Genomic DNA, 6538 nt, shown 5'->3' with positions numbered 1-6538 from the left:
AGAGAGGGATGAGAGAGAAATTTGGGAAGAGGGATCAATTACATGGGATGAGAGAGAAATGTGGGAAGAGAAATCTCAATCAATTATATGGAATGAGAGAGAAATCTGTAAAGGGGTGCCACAAGTAAAGAACAAATATCAGTAAAGAACAAATATCATCACTAACGCCCACCTTCACAGAGAGAAAGACAAAGTGAGATCACTAACGCCCACATTCACAGAGAGAAAGACACAAAGTGAGATTAGGAAGAGAAAGGGGAAGAGAGGCCAGAAATAAGATTGAAGTGAAAGTCAAATAAATTAATTCAAGATTTGAATGGTGTGGGATAAGAGAGATATCTGGGAATAGGAGCCACAAGTAAGGATAATTCATCACTGCATGTAACGCTGAGTTTCAAAGTGAGATTAGAACAAGAAAGAAGATGAAAGCAAGGACTCGGAGGGGAGGGTACACACCCCCTTCCTCTACCTTTGTCCTCAAGTTCTTTGTCTTTTTACACATTTCTATGAAGTTCTCTATCCTTTTACACATTTTTCTGAAGTTCTATATTAATTTATACATTTCTTTGTCCTCTTGCCGTTATGGCTATCCTCACAAAAAGTCGGGTCTTGTTCATCTTTATCCATCCAAAAATTGGCATACTTATCATTTCTACTCAGATTCGTGTACCGACCAAGTATTCTCAGTTGAAACTCAAACTCACTTCACAACTTCCTACTTTATCATTGTCTTCTACGTGTTCGATGAATGTCCCTCTCTATGTTTTTGCTCCCTCTCTATGTTTTTGCTCCTCATATTGCAAGTCCATTCAACCCCACCTTTTGCCTCTCCCTTGTTTTAATCCCTTTTGTGAGCTCTCAAATGTAAGATCTTACTTCCTTTTTTTAATGTATTTTCATGTTGATTTCTCCTTTTTAATTCCAATTTTGTAAAATTACTTGAAACCATGGATATAAATTTCAATTCCAACTAAGACTCTTTGGGGGATGGGCTACTCTCATCCATTCAACAATTGCCAGCTTCTCCTCTTGCCTTTAACTTTGATGAATCCCTATTTCATCAAGCACAGTCATACTGACTCTCTCTCTCTTCTTCTTCATCTATGTGACTCTCTCTCTCTTCTTCTTCATCGGTCTCTTTCTCTTCTTCTTCATCTATGTCTCTTTCTTTTCTTCTTCATCTATGTTTCTCTTCATATGTGTGTTTGCATGTTGCGCTTTTAGCTTTGTCTCTTCTCACTTTGGGTGGTTCATTTCTCTCCCAAAAGTTCTTTCGATTTCTCTCAAATCTAGAAGTTTAATTTTACTTCAAAGATCTCTATGAGAAAGGTAGGAGATGGGTCATTGGGTCCCTCGTTCTCTCCTTAGCTTTACCTATCTTGTAGGTGGATTAAGAACCCTTATCTCTCCCAGACTTGATTTCATTGCTTGAGCAACAGTCTTACAATATATCGAACATTTTAAAATTTTCAACCCACATAATAATATAATATTTACTAAACTATTAAATATGAAATAAAAAATTTAGGATTTTATTAATCATAGAAGTATATTTTATATATAATACATGGACCAATTTTTGAAATTTTTGATTCCCACTCAAATGAAAGTTAAACGAGTGAACCCTGAAGTTTAAGGGTTAAATTTAAATTTAAAAAAAAAAAATCATATATTTTATATTTTCAAACATAAAATTTAAAAAGATTGTACTCCATTGGTATTTCTTTGTTTTTTTTATCTATTTTCATCCAAAAATAATGATAAGGGTATTTTTGAATTTTTTTTAAAAAAATTAAAAATATTTATAAGATTTTGTTAAAAGTTTAAAGAGTGTTATTAAAAAACAAATTTAAACTAGATGAGTAGAGTATATATCTAAAGTGTGAAAAGAAGTTTGAATCTTAACTAATTTCTTCGTGCAAAATTAGTTCAAGATTTGAAAGATGAGAGAGAAAATTGGGAAGAGGATCGGAAGTAACCACAAGAAGGCTGAGGTGAAAGTCAAATGTGCAGAAATTAGTTCATCAATGCATGTGAAGCACTAGTTTAAAAATGAGAAAGAAAGCCACAAAGGACATAAAATTGTGAGATTAGAAAGAATAAGGAGATGAAACCGAAGACGGAGGGGAGGGGTGTGTACCCTCCCCCTTCTTCTACCTCTATCCTCTTGTTCTCTATCTTTGCACGGTTATGGATATCATCACAAAAAGTGGAGCCTGGTTCATCTTTATCTATCCAAAAATTGGCATAATCTATATTGCCTCCGTAGCATTTCTACTATTCAGTGTACCCACCAAGTATACTTAGTTGAAATTCAAACTCCCCACAACTTACTACTTTGTCATTGCCATTTAGGTGTTTGATGAATGTCCCCTTCCATGTTTTTGCTCCCGACAGGAAGGTGTTGTCCATTCAACCATCTTTTGCCTCTTCCTTGTTTCAATCCCTTTTGGAAGCTCTCAAATGTAAGATCTCACTTCATTTTTTTTAATGTCTTTCCAAGTCGGACTTCTTCCTTTTTATTCACTCTTTGTTTCTTTTGAAGCACCCATTTTTGTAAAATTAATCCAAATAGTGAATGTAAATTTCAATTCCAACTAAGACTGTTTCGGCTACTCGTATCTATTTAGCAATTGTCACCTTCTCCTCTCTCTCTTGTGTCTGTGTTGTGTCTGTGTCTATTGCATGTTAAGCTTTTAGTTTTGTTTCTGTTCTTGTTGGGTGTTCATTTCTCTTCCCCAAAATTTGCTCCTGCTTCTCTCAAATCTAGAAGTTTAATCTTCTTTTTTCAGATTCTATGTGGGACAGATGGATAATTGGGTCCGTGATTCTCTCCCTAGTTTTGCCAAAAATCATGTGGTGGATCATGAACCATTGTCTCTCAAGCACTTGACTTCATCACTTAAACAGTAGTCTTACAATGGTGACTTCATCACTTAAACAGCAGTCTTACAATGGTACATAGCACTACAATATTTCGATCAATCTCTTTCATCATCCTAATTTTAATTTTTTAAACCTTGGTCTAAAGCTAATCTTTTACTTCTTTTTGTTTCGGATAACATGTTGCAATCTACAAGTATACTGAATACATTTTAGTGGCCGTTGTAAGTTGGGATTTGAGATTATGAAATTGTTATGTATCCCAATTGTGATTGATCATCAACTTCTCAAACAGGATTGAAAAAGAACAGGATTGAAAAAGAAAGGAAAATGTTAACGATGGAGGTAAGTCACTTTTGCTCAATTTCTTTTTTTTTTTTTTCTTTGTTTCTAAGAATTAGAAATAAATTGTGAGTATATGTGAATCCCTTCTTTAAGTTTGTACTAGACCAATTATCTATCTTTTCTGGGGAAGAAATAAAATTATTATAATTATTATAAAAAAATTAAATAATTAATTATAATAAAATTATTATAATAATTAATTATATGTGACTCCCTGTGGCTCTCTACTTTGATGACTCCCTCCATGTTTTTGTTTGATAGTGCAAGGTGTTCCATTCAACCCCATCTTTTGCCTCCTTGTTTCAATCACTTTTGGAAGTTCTCAAAGGTAAGATCTGACTTTCTTTTCTTTTAATGTCTTTCCATATCACATTTCTTCTCTTTCATTACTTACTTTTTGTTTCTTTTGAAGCACTCATTTTTGTAAAATTACTCGTGGATATAAATTTCAATTCCTAAAACACTTTCAGTTTTAGGCTACTCTCATCTTATTGTCACCTTCTCTTCTTGCTTTTGCATAGATGATTTCACTCAGCACCACTCTCTCTCTCTCCCCCTTCTCACTCTTTCTCTCTCTCCTTATTCTGTATTTGTGTCTCTGCAGGTTAAGCTTTTAGCTTTATCTATGCTGTTTTTGGTGGTTCTATCTCTCCCCTCCAAAAATTTGCTCCCTCTTCTCTTATCCATTCTAGAAGTTTCATCACCCTTTGTGTTAAATGGAGGAGATGGATCATTGGGTCCATGATTCTCTCCCTAGTTTTGCCAAAAACAACTTCATATCTTGATGGTGGATCATGAAACCTTATCTCTCAAGCACTTGACTTCATTACTTAAGCAACATTCTTACAATGGTACATAACATCACAATATTTCCATTAGTCTCTTTCACCATCCTAATTTTAATTTTTTAAACAATGATCTAAAGCTAATCTTATACTTCTTTTTGTATTTGGTAACATGTTGCAATCAATAGATTTGAGTGACAGTGGTAAATTGTGATCCATCATTAACTTGATTTATTAATTATTTTATTAGTTTCTGATTAAAAAAGAAGGAAAAAAAAAAAGGAAATGTTAACATAGAGTTGAGTCACTTTTACTTTTTTTTTTTTTTTAATTTTTTTTTTCCTGATGAATTCCTTCTTTGTTTAAGTTTCTCCTAGATCAATTATCTATCCTTTTCCTCAGAGAAATAAATTATTATAATGATTATAAAAAAAATTAAATAATTAATTACAACATGACTATCGGGTCACATCAAACCAAAACCACAAATAAATAGAAACCCACGCATATAGCTTTACAATGATCCTAATTTAATAAGCCCATGATCCAATAAGCCCAGCCTATATTGGACACCTCACGCCCAAACTCCAGTCCATCAACTTCCCAAATAATGGCCCAAGCCCATGCACACTTTCGTCTCATCACAACTATCCGGTGTCGTCGAAGTTTCATGTGGCTCATGTACGTCTTGCATCAGCTTGTATGACTCATTGTAGTCTTCTAACTTTCAATCATCTCGGTCCAATTATTTCAGCTTGGGTTCAATTAATTTAAGCTTTCTCATTTGGCTCGTTGTAGTCATATAATTTTCAATCGACTTGATTCAATTGTTTCAATTTTGGTTCGGTCAATTTAAGCTTTCCATGTCCGATTTAAATCTATTTTAAATTGTTCATGGACATGGTCATTTCCAGTTGTTTCATATAATTTTAAGATATTTTAGATATTTTTTTTAAGTTATTTTATCCTATGTTTTTGGTGGTAGCTTTTCTCACTACTTGGAGGTTATTTTAGAGAAATTAGGTGGCTGTAGCAATATAAATATTTTATATAATCAATTTTTCGTATCTTTAATGGTTACAGGGTAAAATTTGTATTTAAAAATACTCATTAAATTTTAAAAATAGTATTAACACAAAAATTTTAATTTTTTATTTACTAGGTCGACATCTCATAAATTATTTCCAAATTTAAAAAGTTCCGGGATATTTTTGAAACATCTTTAAAAGTTTAATGTTATTTTTAATTTTTTTTTGAAAATTGAAGGGTGTTTTTAAAAAAGAAATTAACAATTTTTATACAAAACAAGAGTATTTTTTTAATTTAAAAGTATTTTCCAGACTTTTTGTATTATACAAAAGGTAACTACAAAACTTAATTTTTCAAACAAAATTTTAAACTCAAAATATAAAGTTTAAAGAATATTTTTATTAATTTTAAATGAGTGAAACGGACAAGGTAAAAGAGATTTGAATCTCAGCTAATTTATTTGATTTGAATGATGTGGATGAGGAAGAAATCTTAGAATAAGGGCAAAGCAATTCATGTAATGGTCAAAAAGTGCAGAGCAATTCATGTACGACACAAGTTTCAAAGTAAGAGAGAAAGAAGTGCAGAGCAATTCAGGTATGACACAAGTTTCAAAGTAAGAGAGAAAATCACATGTATGACACAAGTTTCAAAGTAAGAGAGAAAGTCACGAAGAAACATAAAAGGGTGAGATTATATAAAAAAAAAAAAAGAGATGATTGGAAGGACCTTAGAGTTCCCCTTCCTTTACCCCATTGTCCTCTTAGAGTTATGACTATCATCACAAAAAGTAGGACCTTGTTCATCTTTATCCATCCAAAAATTGGCATAATCTATACTGTTTCATTGTCATTTTTACTCAGATTCGTGTACCCACCAAGTATTCTCCGATGAAACTCAAACTCACCCCCACAACTTCCAACTTTGTCATTGCCCTTTACGTGTTCGATGAATGTCCCCCTCCATGTTTCCGCTCCTCATATTGCAAGGTGTTGCCCATTCAACCCCACTTCTTGCCTCCTTGTTTCAATCCCTTTTGGAAGCTCTCAAAGGTAAGATCTTACTCCCTTTTCTTTTAATGTCTTTTCAGGTTGGATTTCTTCATTTTCATTCACTTTTTGTTTCTTTTGAAACACCCAATTTTGTAAAATATAAATTTCAATTCTAACTAAAACTCTTTTAGCAATAAGCTACTCTCATCTATTAAGCCATTTTCAGCTTCTCCTCATGCTTTTTCTTTGATGAAGCCCAATTTGTTTCACTAAGCACCGTCACTTACTCTCTTCTTCTTCTTCATCTTCTTCATCTATGTATGTGTTTCTGCATGTCGAGCATTTAGCTTTGTCTTTTCTCCTCTTCTCTTTTTTGGGTTGTTCGTTTCTCTCCCCCCCAAAATTTGCTTCCCAGCTTCTCTTAAACTCTATGAATTTGTAAGCACAATTTATTTCATATCCATAAATATTTTTCAAAAATTTCATAAATTTAATAAATTCATA

The 6538-nt window shown here is 32.8% G+C and overlaps 1 long non-coding RNA gene across 1 annotated transcript; it reads left to right on the top strand.

Annotated features, from left to right (window-relative positions):
- The first annotated feature begins 2095 nt into the window (after positions 1 to 2095).
- LOC147794877 (uncharacterized) lies at positions 2096 to 3352 on the top strand. Its single transcript, XR_015422817.1, has 3 exons — positions 2096 to 2465; positions 2793 to 2957; positions 3195 to 3352. It is a non-coding gene; the product is annotated as an uncharacterized LOC147794877 (long non-coding RNA).
- The last annotated feature ends 3186 nt before the right edge of the window (positions 3353 to 6538 follow it).

The sequence above is a fragment of the Cucurbita pepo genome, chromosome 1 (assembly GCF_057944985.1).
Source record: "Cucurbita pepo subsp. pepo isolate OVF chromosome 1, ASM5794498v1, whole genome shotgun sequence".
Taxonomy (NCBI): Eukaryota; Viridiplantae; Streptophyta; class Magnoliopsida; order Cucurbitales; family Cucurbitaceae; genus Cucurbita; species Cucurbita pepo.
The sequence above is the reverse complement of the archived record's forward strand: the minus strand, read 5'-3'. Positions and strand labels throughout refer to the sequence as shown.